Source organism: Rhamphochromis longiceps, linkage group LG19 (assembly GCF_057381845.1).
Source record: "Rhamphochromis longiceps isolate RC_006_pf linkage group LG19, R_longiceps_female_GT1.1, whole genome shotgun sequence".
NCBI lineage: Eukaryota > Metazoa > Chordata > Actinopteri > Cichliformes > Cichlidae > Rhamphochromis > Rhamphochromis longiceps.
In genome coordinates, this window is record NC_140575.1 from 29583662 (window position 1) to 29597652 (window position 13991).

Genomic DNA, 13991 nt, shown 5'->3' on the forward strand with positions numbered 1-13991 from the left:
ACAAGCCATTTTAAATATCATCGCAAACAAAAGCACAATACAAAAAAAGGGAGACCATAAACTCCATAAATTCTTCACTCAGTGTTCAGCAGCAGAGCCCGACCCTCTCCCCTCAATCCCCCCGCCAGGGTTAGGTTAATACACCCGTCAAAAGGAAAGGGCTTAAATACATTAACTGGGTGAAACCCATCTGTCAGCCACAGCGGGGGCTGCTGGGGACGGTGACATGTGGACGATGCGTCCGTGGCCCTTTAAGAAACTCCATGTTTTCTCTAGGCTACATGATGCGTCAACACAAAAAGCGGATGATGCTGTTATGTAAAAACATGCCAAAGTGAGCCGTAGTTTGCAGGATTTCTGCGGAGTGCCGAGTGCGCCTCGCTCCGTCTTATTGACCTCTGCTTTAGTTCTAAGTTTACCGAGTGGCGATTTTTACGCGTAGAGCGTGGAGCGGCGCAGATCGGAGCAGGAGAGAGGAGAAGAAGAAAAAAGGCTTCAGCCGATCAACTCAACATGAGTCGCCCTCCGCACGGTTTTCCTCCTTCACTTGCGGGAAGCGTACACCTGACGCATCACTCTCTCTTGCCGTGGAACTGATCTTCCTCTCCAACATACCGACTCCCGCTGGGTTATTTTCCACTTTGCGAAACGGTAAGACGCGAAAGCGTTTCAACTCTTATCGCATTCGAGGCAAAACTGAAAGTGTCAGGCAGGACAGGATCGAGAGAGAGGAGGCAGCTCGGGTTGGAATAATCTGTCAGCTATTGACAGATAGCAGATCCTTCTTGTTGCCGGGGATCTGTAAAACCCTCGGAGGTAACTTTCGGAGACATCTGTTGTCAGTGGTGTCACTTGTGCAGGTGGCAAAGCTGCCTCTTTTTTTAATCGGCCAAACACTGGGTAGCAAGGCTCGATCGGCTGAGACTCCCAGCTCGTGATCGCAGAAAATGTCACGCAAGCAGCTTCTGTTAGAGTCAAGTTTGAGGCTCGGCTCTGTGTTGGAGTTTGTATTTGTGGGTTTGTAAGAGCAGGGGGAACGTGGAGATCCTCTTGGAACATGTAAGGGGTTGTTTTTTTGTTTTGTTTTTTCTAAAGACACGGCTAAAGCATGCCGATTAGTCGAATCTGAGGGGTTTATTAATCTTTTATACACTTTCAAGCTAATGATGCCACCAAAGTAGTAGTGGTAGTAGTGGCGTTTTGGACGGTTTAAACGTTGATTTACTCAGAAAGATAAACAAACTGATGTTAGAGTTTTACGTGGTTTAATCCATCTGCTCCAAACAGTTGAAAGTTCTCTGCAGGTTACTTATTTAACAGCTGTAGTTTCTATAGAAGATTATTAATGCTTTGTTCGCCTACTTGTGTGCCTTTTCACTGCGGTTTTGGCACTTTTACTCAGGTAAAACATCTGAATACGTCTTGCATTACCGCTGGTTTGACAGAATAAGCAATCTGAAGGTTTAACTTGGACTGTTTTGCACTTTTCCCTGACATTTCATAGACTAAACAATCAGTAAGTCAAGGAAATGAAATGCCACAATCTGGGAAGAATCATCTCCTGCTGTTAAAGGCCACTGGAAAGTGCAGGCTTTTCATATGACATGAGCTTTATAACACAAGTTGCCTGGTGAGTTCCTGGGCATAATAGTGTTTGTAAAGGCCCTTGTGAGCAGAAGAGCCTGACAATAGAACGCCAGCTTTGGAGGTCGTGGTAGATTTGTGTCTGGTCGGTTCTCCAGCATTACCTTGACAGGCTTGCCATAGCAGCATGTTGAATAGCGTTGCGCTGCCCACACGTGAGCCATAAAGCTGGATATCAATCCAGGACTTAATCCCATTATTGCTGAAGAACTGCCCTGATGTGGCCACGGAGGAAAGACGCACTGACCTCCCAGATGTCCCAGAGGAGACGAATACCTCCAGCCTGCAGTCGGGACACATGTGGTCAGAAGAAGAAGGAGGAGGAGGAGGAGGAGAGGGCAGAAATGAAAAGAATAGCTGTTAGCAGACTAACTGAAACAGTGGCTGTGTTGTCGCCCTGTTATCATCTTTAAAAATATATTTCACTTGTTGAAAAGATCATCTGAAAGTGAAACAATTTCCGCCTACAGCTGCGTAGGAAAAGCACACTGACAAGTCCCAATTTTCCAAAACATCACTGTGTGGTTGTCATCACACTGTAATTCCCCACAGAGTGATGTTAAATATTGTCTAATAGAAACACCACTTTGGGCTGTTTTTTGGGGGTTTTTTGTAACAGTTTAGTTTTTTAATTTGCTTTTTAATCTAATATCTGTTGTTACATTTTCAAGATTTGTTTTCTAGCAGAGAAACTTGTATTTCTAAAGAATTTTTTAGGGAGAACATTAGAGAAATCCATTTCCTATATGTACTTACTTATTCACTAAGTGAAGAACACAAGTCGTTTCTTCATGATCACAGTGCTGTCCAAACCAGCTGAGTTTAAAGAGCACTTTATGTTAAAAATAATCATGCTTATCTAAGTTGCCTTCATGCGCTGAGCTCAGTAAGTGAGCTTTTTTGTTTCTAATACCAAACTTACTTCTTATAAAGCCCTAAAATTAACTTTACATAAAGCAAGAACCAGATATGTTTTCATATAATACATCTAAAGGAACCAGCTGACACACAGAGCTACCTGGGAGCTTTATCCTTAAACCCTGACCCAGCAAAGTTACGAAACCTCAGAGCAGGTGCCCACTGTCCTCTGCAGGTAACCCAGCCTCAGCTGAGATGTGGGTGTATGATGGGATTCCAAAGAAATGCACGTGGAACAGAAAGTAACATCATTATTTTATTTTGTACAAAGCCACAGGTTAGTTGGCCTTATTGGGAAGAAAATAGGGCAAATAGTGAAGTTTAACCCCCAACCACAGCGTTGCACATAGCCAGGCTGACCTGTAATTATGTCTTTATTGACATTATAATGAGGTCAATTGCTGCGATCGTAGATTTCAGCTGTTACTTGACTAAATGCCATCATAACCACAAAAGAAGTGCTTGTTACAGGTTAACATACAATTTACAGAACTTTGCACCTTTTTTTTTTAAATGTTTTCTAATGCTAATGAGTTTCCTTCTTATCCCTGTTCACTGGTATGAATATTTCTCTGTACTGAATGAGCAGTGAACCTCGGGATTAGCAAAGCTGCTCTGTAGCCCTTAGTTGTCTAAAAGCCATTAGCCAGCCCATACTGCTCTGCGCTCTCTTTCCCCGACTCACGCTGGCTCAGTTCCAAGACACAGCTGTGAAAATTACAGGCCTGCTTCATGGAAACATAGAAGAAGAGGAGGCAGGGCTGGTGTGGACGGGAGGAGAAGTGGAGCAGAGATCCACAGACTGCTGTCAGCTGTCCACTGGTCCACAGCTGCAGTGGAGATTTTAGAGATGGGGTCTCACTCACTTCTACTTCTGACACACACTGGGATTGTTTACATGTGTGTGTGTGTGTGGGTTTTGATGGAGGCATTACAGTAAATCCTGTTTGGCCGCGACTAAACAGAACAGAAGTCCTCCCTGTGACTGACAAACGTCAGGCTCCTTCAGCGAAAAGCACATGGCACCAAGCGTCCTTCAGTTTGGCAGATGCTAAAAGCATGACTGAGACCCTGGCAGGTGGGCAGGCGGGCACCCCCACCCCCTCCTCACTCACTCCTCAGCTCCTCAGGCCTCCTCTATCAGAGAGTCATTGTTCATGATGATGATGACAATCTCTCACTGTCTCCATTCACCGTGCTATCTCAATCCATCACTCTCTTGTCTCTTGCCTCCTCCCTCCATCGCTGTCTCACACACATTCTCTTAAATATCCCCCCCCCCCTCTTGTTTTCCCCTGCTCTCTCACAAAGTCTGTGTCAAACGCCTATATCTCTGAAGAGCTGTCAGGCAAAGAAAAACAGGAAGCTGAATGTGAAAGGAAAAAAAGCCTCTCTGACTTCTACTGAGTTTGACTTTTCTTCTGCTCAGTGAGATGTAAGAGGTGAGATTCTCTCCTCTCCTCTCCTCTCCTCTCCTCTCCTCTCCTCTCCTCTCCTCTCCTCTCCTCTCCTCTCTGTTGCTTCACTTCGATCTTCATCAGTATCTCTCCATCTACTTCTCTTTTTTTCCCCTCTCTCCTCCCCTTTTGCTAGTCAGGCAGCCTGGCATCTTGCCCCGTCTCTTTGAAGCAGAACAGTAGAAGCAGATAATTACACTTCCTGTCCTGTATCTGCTCTGTGTTGCTCAACTGTCATCTTTACATCGGTAGGCTACACGTTGAAGACGATAAACAGCTTACAACCAGTTTTGAGCTCGAAGCGCTGCTCTGTGTGCATGACACATTCTCTTTTGAAGCTGCGTTTTGCCTCTGCACGTGTGCAATTAAGATGATTTTTGTCTATCATGTTTATCAGTTTCTTGGCTGTTTTTAAAAAGCTTCATTGACTGCTCTGTGTATCCCCCCCGCCTGCGTCAGACTGAATTGTGCACCCTGTCTTCCTATTTCTAACAGAAATGGTCAGATTAAGTTAAAATTGAGTTTAAGATTAGACTTTAAAATCTTTCCTAACACATGCAAACTCAATCACATGATAACCAGCTATTTGTCACATTGCTGCTATCAGCCAAGACTGACACAAACACTTCTCTCGCACACACGCTCCCTTTAGAAAGCCCCTGGTAAACAAACAGTCTGCAGCCAAACAATGACAGGTTGTTAAAGTGGTTAGAGAGATATGCCCTGCTGAAAAAGTCCATTTTGTTTTAATGACAGGAGACTGGTGTACACGGCACTTCCTCTTCTGTTCTTAAACTGACTCTTCCCATTCATTAGCACTGCTGGTACTTTTTTATTTTAATCTCTAGGGTGTCACCCAGCTGTTTTATGTGGAGCTTTGTGCGGTTGTATGTGATTTTCATTACATCATTGTTGCATTCAGGCTTTGCTGGTGTGTGTAACAGTCACATTATCTGCTGTGGGTATCACTGTCAGGCTCAGAGCTGCTGTGCAGCCAAAACACTGTAGTGAAAATGACAAACTGACCATTAGTCTCAAATCAGCCACTTGTAGCTAGCCTGAGAGTGAGGACACCTCGGCTAAGAGTCATAAGAGCTGCAGCGAATAATACCACAAGCAGGTTTTGAGCAACAGTAGAAACTGTATTTGCATCAGCTCCACTGGTACACGATGTTTCAGTCAGTTTGAGCAGGCAAAGCGAGTTGTGGACACAAAACCAGCATTGCGTAGTCAGGCAGCTGGGCAAAGGGCACATGACCGATCTGAATCAAATGCCCCCCCACGGACTGTGTTGAACCCATGTGGTGACATAATAGGTTGAGTGCATAGTTCAACTCAAAAGGCCTAAATCGTACATTTCTGTATCCTGTTTTTTTGCTGCAAGTTTATTCTTAAAGATCTGACCTGAAGGTATTATTTGTGCCTGTGTCACTGTTGTTAGGCAGTGCATTCACATCTAAGTGTGGCTTCCTAACTGCGCTGGCCCTGCCTTGCCAGTCCGCCACAGCAAAGCTTGAAATGTGAAAATCTTCCACAGCCCACCCAAACCTTTAGTCACAACCAACTCAAGTGATTTTATTTTTAAATTCCCAAAGTATTTGATCATATAGAATTTATAACTTAAAACTTTTAATTATGATTAAATATTCAGTTAAGAGTTTTCTAACTGAATGTTTTAGTGTGTTGTGTGTGTTTATGAGAAATGACCTCTCAGCCCACCTGCAGTACCTTCGCTGCATGATGTCTCATCAGGGCTTCACTCCCTGAACATATTGATGCCTGTCACAAATATTTAGTCTCCTGGTGTAGTGATGTTTTAGTTTGGGGATTTAAAAAAAAAAAAAAAATCACATTTGGGTTGCTTCACACTGGTTATATAAAAATATGGCTGTAGGACTGAAGGTGTTGGCTCACAGTTAGTGGGACATGATTGAAAATCTCATAACAATTATTCCAGTCATTAACTAGCTCTTTAGAGCAGCCATAATTAATATTTTTGTTGTAACAACAACAAGTGGCTCAAATGACTGTGTGCAGCCTAACTGCACTGGGACATTATTCTTAGTTTCTAGTATTTATCTGCTAGAAAATGACTCCTCTGAGGACTTGTTGGAGACCAGAAAAGAACAAATAAATGATTTTTTTGTTTGTTTCAGGCCAGTTTTTTTTTAGAACTGACTAAAAACTCATCTCCAGTGAATGAGTGCTCTGTAAGTACTTTGTGTCTGCTGAGGGTATAAATAAACATTTGGCATGAAAAAAAAAAAACCCCAGTTTGAATTCCAAACTCTTCTTTAAAGAGTTGCTTCAGTTCATTGAGGTTTGTTGGCATTGGTATATCTTTGTTGTCATTTGGCATTATATAAGTACAATTGAACTGATTCATACGCAGCTCTATTAAGATCCTGTCAAAGCATTTCAGTTGGGCTGAAGTTTGGACTTTCATTGGGCCATTGCAACATCTTGATTATTTAAAGGAGCCGGTCTACAAGAGAATGGCTGTTGGCCTCACATTTGACTCTGTAAATACTTTGGTATACGGAACCATTCAAGGTCAATTCAAAGACTGCGAGATAACCAAGTCCTGCGACTGCAAAACGAGCCTAAACCATCACCACTCCACCACCACCATAGTTTTATGAGGTGTTCGTGCTGATATGCTGCGTTAGGTTTTCATCAAACGTGCTGTGCAATCTTCCGCTTACTGGCAAATGCCTTTAATGTTTTCTACTTGTGAATAATCTTTTGTTTCACTTCAAATTGTTTGTAAATGGTTTTACATCCATTCCCAGATTAACTTTAGATCATCAATCGATCAACGTCTTAACGAGGAGACATTAGCCTTTCCAATCTTAGTGAAGCTGACTGACTTTCTGTTGCTGAAAGCACCAGACCTGCAAACTGCCAGAACATCTGCTTTCATAGAGTTGTTCACTTGCTGATGATCAGTTAAATAAGTGCATTTGATTAAGAGTCTGGATGCTACTTATCCAATAATTCCTACAAAAGCAGGAAGGGTGTACTTAGTTTCCACAAACTGCTTCTTCTTCATTTTGCTAAATAAGTAATGACACGGTGTAGTATGTCATGTTGTGGTTCATCTGAGGTTGAGTTTACATCATTTCAGATCCTGCTAAGGACCAAATGATTTTTTTTTTTTAATTATCTCCTAATATATAAAAGCCTTGTAGTGGAAAAGGACGTACTTCCTCTTTCACATTACAAACGTCTCTTCTGGTAAAATGTTTTGGTGGGTTTGTTTTGTTTTGCTTCTCCTGAAATGATTGAGATGTTTGCTGTATGTCTATAGATCAGCACTGAGCGGGTAAGTGAGTGCATCCTGCATGTAGGAAGCATTTAGCCCTCTAAGTTGTTGCCCTGCACCTCTCCGCAGTGTGTTGCAGCGTGTTTATTGCAGCGCAGGTCACCTCTCAGCAGTCCATTCTCCCTCAGCTCACCCCGGTGCTCACGCCTCATTAGCTCAACACACTCAGGTCCTTTGCAGCTGTTAATTACACACTGTAAAGCTGATATCAGCGAGGACAGCATTTATCCCAGTTAAGCTTGATTCTGACTTGTCAGTAACTTGACAACATGGTGGCTTTCCAATCAGGCTGTTGTGGAAAAACAAAATTGAACCGTCCGTTAAGCTTTTCTTTAACTTGAACGCCCACTGAGTGAGTCCAGCAGCCGTCAGTGATAGTCCGTAATTTGTGTGTATCGCAACGGGCCGATCTTATCTGTGTTAAGAGGTAATAAATGATGAGCAGCAAATGATCAGTCATGTTTAGATTGAATGTCTCATTCAGAGCAGAGGATACAGTAAATTAGCCTAATTAAGAGGGATACATGCTTCTATTTTTTTGATGTTATTCATGAGAAAAACATTACTAACCTACTACATTAGGCATTAACATGATGAATTTATAGCTCATTGCATATTCGTCATTACATAATATATCGTATTATTTAGTGTTTTTCCTGGGGCTCTATGTAAATGTTATCAATGTTGATTAAAATGTCTCTTCTTCTCTAACGAGATCTGTTCAGATGACTTATTTTGTCAACACATGGATGGAAGTTGTGATATTTTGTAGCTTTTACTTAAATGAATACAGTTTAACATGAATGCATTTAATGCAATTCATCTTTGTGCTTCTTTACAGATAAACTGTGCTTCATATAAAGTCACAGCCACTTTATTAGGCACATCTTGCTCTTGCTGGGTTTTGCATTTTGAACTGCTTTAATTCTTTGTGGTACAGATTGAACAAGGTGCTGGAAACATTCCTGAGAGATTTGGGTCCATATTGTTGCTGTAGATTTGTCGGCTACATATCCAGGACGCGAATTTCCTGTTTCCCCCACATCTCAAAGGTGCTCTATTAGACGGAGAGCTGCTGGTTTTGAAGGCCGCTTGAATACAGTGAACTCATTGTTATATTCATATATTCACATTTGTGACATGGTGTGTCATCCTGCTGGAAGTGGCAAACAGACGATGGGTACACTGTGGTCATAAAGGGATGGGCATGGCCATCAACGATACTGCTCGCTGTGGTGTTAGTACCAACTGATGGTCAGTTGGTACTGAGGGGCCCAAAGTGTAACAGGAAAATGTCCCCTACATCATTACACCACCAGCATCGGCCTAAGTTTTGAAACAAGGCAGGATGAAGCCATGCTTTTATGTTATTTACTTCTAATTCGACCTTAACATTTTAATGAAAGAGAAATCAAGACTCATGAGACAGGAAACATATTTCCGGTCTTCTGCTGTCTAATTTTGACATTTCCTGTTCTTAGCTGACAGGAGTGGCACCTGGTGTGGTCTTCTGCTGCTGTAGCCCACTTGCTTCAAGGCTGGACACGTGATGCGTTCAGAGATGTTTGTCTGCACACTTTGGTTGTATTATAAATGATTTGAGTTAGAATCAGATTCATCTTCATTTGGTTAAGTTTGTTTACACAAACAAAGTTCTTTGCTCTCTGCATAAGAAAATAAATATTTTAAAAACAGACATTTTTTAATAAGCAGATATAAATGGAGACCATAAATACGAAGAGTAGATGAAAACTAAGAAAAATACAAGTTACAAATTCTTAATCTATACAAACTATAACAAATTACAGCTGGGCCTGAATGATGGATATAAATAGGCTGAACATAAAGCAACGTGGACGAACCCTAGACATTTATTTTAATAGTGCACGCTGTTACTTTCCTACCAGTTGAAGCAGTCTGACTCTCCTCTGTCCTCTGGCATCAACACAGCATTTTCACCCAGAGAACTGCTACTCACTGAATGTTTTCTCTTTTCCTGAAGTTCTCTCTAAACTCTAGAGATGGTTACGTGAGAAAATCCCAGGAGATGAACAGTTTTGTGAAATACTTAAACCAGACAACCAACAACCATTCCACACTCAGACTGACTTAAATCACTTTTATTCCCCATTCTAAAGCTTGGCTAGAAGTTTGTCATCTTCAGGTCATCTCAAACAAATCTGTATGACTAAACACGGTGAGTTGCTGCCATGTGATTGGCTGATTCGATATTTGCATTAACAAGCAGTTGAACTGAATGTATCCCTATTTTATTATTAAAAGAAAACCAGAACACAATCCAACCTATAGCAGGGCTGCATGTTAGAATATTCCTATGCCTTTTGCACCCAAGAAAGTTTTAGTTACTGTAGTTTTATTTTGTTTTATACGCAATGAGTTGTTAAAGCTATTGTAATAAGCATTCTTCTGTATTTGAACAAAGGCTTGTTAAAAATTCAATGAATAGTACCTATTGGCATTATGTGCCTGTATAGAAGCTGTGGGAACATTAAGATGAAACATTTAGATGGACGTATACTTGTATTTTCAGCTGGTTTTAAAACAATTATTCAAATAGTCGTTTGAAACTTGAAATCCTTTATATAGTAAACTACACAAAGGATTTAGTTTGTAGTTGAATTGGGTGATGATATGGTCTTTATGGCTAGAATATTTTAATATTCCACATCTTTTATTCATGCCCACTTGCTTTTATTATGTTTAACTTGCGCTTTTTGTGGATGTGCGGCTTCAAGTTGACCATCTAATGGCTGAAAGTCAGTCAGGTTTCAGTACATTCACTCTTGCTTTGCAGCCAATGAGGCAGAGGGAAAACTTACTTATCAATAACTCTATTTATTTATTTTTGGGACATAAAATAGAGCTGGTTTCATTTGGTACAAATGCATCATAAAACAGACCGACGTTTGGGAAATGGGGAAATTGCACTTGTCTTTGGCGCATATGCACAGAAGATTTAAAGAATTAAAAAGCAAAGAAAAACCACGAGGAAGTGTGGAAAAAACTGTCACGATGACACCGTTTAGTCCCTGTAGGAATATTACAGTAACGTGACCGTGATTTTACACGGGGATGTCCCGGTGCAACGGCGAATGCGAATGCAGGCAGCGCATGAATATTATCTCCAGCTTGCCACTTCGGAAGTAGGTCACCGCTCACCGATTTGTTCACCATGTCTCCAGCTACTGTGGGCTGTTTGGTCCACGGATCGCTCCCCGGGTCCACAGCTCTACCGAGTAGAAACTGATCATCGGGAAAAGAAACAAACATCACGGACGGGAGATTTTTATTGTTATTATTTTATTTAATTTTTTTCAAATTGAGTGGGTGATTATTTCCAACGGGACACGCGAGGTAATGGTGAATCGCTGCTGTGTTTCAGTCACAGTTGGAGATGACAGGGTCGGTGGTTAGGCTGCTTCTAACAACTCGGCTGTAATACGAGCCTCCTAATGATACTGATATTAACTAGCAGCTCCGAAAAAGCCCGATTGAGTGAGGATGGTCGGGTGTTTTCCACTCGTTTCCCCGCTGAGGATCTCTCCTTTTATTTCCTACTTCTCATATCGCAGCCTGCACTCCTGCTACGGCATGCTGTCAGATTAACACTGTCCACCACCACCACCACCACCGTGGCCAACTACGATCTTCAAGAGGCGAGTCATTTGTATGTATTTTCTTTATTTTGTTGAACAGTGTGATTATAACGTTAATCGTTTTTTCCTACCCAATATATTCGCGAAACAGTAGTGGATGTGGGTGTTTGTGTAACTGCTGGAGCCCGAACCTGCGTGTAGGAGAAGCGAGGTGTTGGTGTTGGTGGTGGTGGAGGATGGTTAGCGTTTGTTTGGTGGTGTAAGACTGTGGAACTGCTGATTTGCTCCAGGAAAGTGGACTTGGTTATATGCACTATCTGAAGCACAGCAGCTTAGGTCCCCGAGAGCTCCAGCCTCGGGGCTGTTTCCCTCATGATGACAGCGCTACACCATGTCCTTCTTTTGAATGAGCCTGTGAGACAGCCAGGCAGAGCCGCCTCCTCCTCCTCCTAATCCTGTATCTATCGGACTTCTGATGTAGATGAAACTACAGTCTCTTAATGTGCCATCGGCAGGGAGAGAGTCAAATCAATGGCAAGTAGGTCTGATGTGTGAACTATGCTCCATTTACTTTAAAATGCGTAAGATTCACACAGTAGAGCTGCACTGGCATTTGATCATCTGCCGACTAATCTCAGGGTCAAAAGGGAGTCTCAAGATATTTAAAAGGATTTAAAAGGAAAAAAATGACTATATTTTTACTCACTTTTGCTTTATGTTTTCTTTTTCTTGATATTTCTTCACTGCATCAACCAAAGTACTTGATGAAGTACTTGAATAATTCAGTTTTAGTACTTTACATTTAAATATTGAGCTTTTTCCTTTCCTACATTTATTTGGTTGGCGATTTGTGTGCAAATTAAGGTTTTTCTACACAGTAATACTAACAGCTTCTATTGTGTGACGTGTTCCTGCAGGACAAACTGCCTAAAAGCAGATAAATGTGTTGAATCCCAGCAGCAGGTAAATGCAGCTTAGATGTTGGAAGATTAGTAGTAAAACACAGCACTAAACAATATGATATTATGAATGCACCCTTTTACTTTTGAAACTTCATACTGCAAGATACTAGTTTTAATAGTGTTACTTATGTAACACTTGGAAAGAAGGACTTTAAAATGAATAAATGTTAACATTGCAGCATTTTCAGCTTTTTTAATACTATAAAAATGAAATAGCGTATACTGTATATTCACACTGACACTGTATTCTATAGGTTTGCACATTGAAAATAGTCACCGCCAAAAAAAGGATTACTTAAAATCATCAAATCCTCCTTTTTTGGGCTAAGGAGTCCTTAAAAAAGCATTATAACTGTATAAGAATATAACAGTGTAATACAATATAGCAGTGTATCACATTAAGGAGGTTTTAAAAGATGAAATATTTTTGTAAATGCAGTATGTCGTGGAAAGAGCCTTTAATTCTCAGCTATGGGATACATTTATTTAAAAAACGACAACAAAGGTAATGAGAAAAGCAAAGAAGGCAAAAATGGATTTCCGCCTTTAGTCACTCGATGGCCTTTGACCTCTTTGGATTCATCTGTTAAATCCTTGACCTTTCAAAGTAAACAGATTTAGTCACAGAGATTTGTACTCGGCATGTCTACTGTTGTCTTAAAGTCAGATAGTGGAGAAAAAGGTTTCCTGTGTAAAATAAAGATAAACAGGGTTTAAACATCCTTCACTGTATATTAAGACTCAGTGTTCTCTGTGAATGGGTTATATGGACACGGGGGATGTTAGAAAAAAAACATAAACTGTTGCTAACAGGGATTTTCAAGACTTATGTTTAATGTTCCCTCAAAGAGTCGTAATACAAATGTTAATATTTTCAAACTGTGTGTGTATGTGTGTGTGGGTGGCTTTATGCAGCCTACTGGCATTGCTGCTGTGCATAAGGCGGTGTGAGCAAAGCTCATCTAAACTGGCAACGTGTTTTAGTTAGATTTTCGCAACAGCACGAAAGAAAAGTGACCGTAATACTCTGGCATTAATTCCCTCTGCTGAAAGGCCGCGTTCTTTGTTGTGGTCAGCGTGGCGATGCTTTAGCCAGGGGAAACGATGATGCTCTTCAATGAGCTCCTGTCCTTCCACTGTGCACGCTTGTCTTATTCAAATGAAGTAACTTGATTTGATATCCACAGACAGAAACTCAATGTGAGGCTCCCTCTGTCCTCTTGTTATCTGAAAATTAAATTTCTCCCTCATGGATTGCATTTCACGGTTCACCGACTCATCCGCCAATAAGGGCCGTAAGACCGAGCTATGAGATGGTTTCAAAAACGTCCGGGCGGAGTTGTCCGCTCCGGATCTAAGTGGGTTTACAGTGGTTCGCCTGGTTAAGCCCGAGTATGTTCCGTGTCGTTATTCATTTTAATGCACTGTGGCTTATAAAAAATTGTACTCAGGTTTTAGCGCAGAAAGTCTTGCACATATTTTATATTAGCAGACGGGGGGAAAATGACTGGAAAAGCAGAATAAAACTATTCACACTATAATTAAAGAACTCCAAAAGGAGCTACACAAGGTTTTGGTTTAATCAACCTTTCATTAAGTGGGACCTGAGAGCAAGCTGACATAGTAAAAAAATGCACTTTGTTGCACACTTGCTGATAAGGTCAACTCGTGTAAATACTAGAGTGCCTTATGGTTTTTTAAAATATTATTTTACACCATTTATTGTGGGCAATACAGCCTTAAAATGATATTAAAATATTTCAAGATGATGTGCAATGATATTTCTCATGACATAGAAAAAATAGCAAGCTACATTTCAGTGATGCTTGCAGTCAGTGTAAGTAAATAGGGGGATTTTCCTTTTTTTCCAGTGAGCTGCTGTCACTGATGGCACACCTTCTAAATCAAAGTGTGAATCTACTGAAACAAGGTGCCAGCAGAAGCAGCATCAGCAGTATAGTGTGATAGTAGTGGCACAGCAGTATATCCAGTGACATGGCAGAAGTCAAATGTAAGCACAAAAGTGTCCCAGCTAGCTTTTGCCTGGAATTTTTAAGTAAAAATATAG

At 41.1% G+C, this 13991-nt stretch overlaps 1 protein-coding gene across 1 annotated transcript in view; it reads left to right on the forward strand.

Moving 5' to 3' along the window:
* The first annotated feature begins 277 nt into the window (after positions 1-277).
* bahd1 (bromo adjacent homology domain containing 1) overlaps positions 278-13991 on the forward strand; it is a 35194-nt gene continuing 21480 nt past the window's right edge. Inside the window, exon 1 of the mRNA XM_085391586.1 lies at positions 278-651. The gene's annotated coding sequence lies outside the window, so the exon portion shown is untranslated. The remainder of the gene's footprint in view (positions 652-13991) is intronic.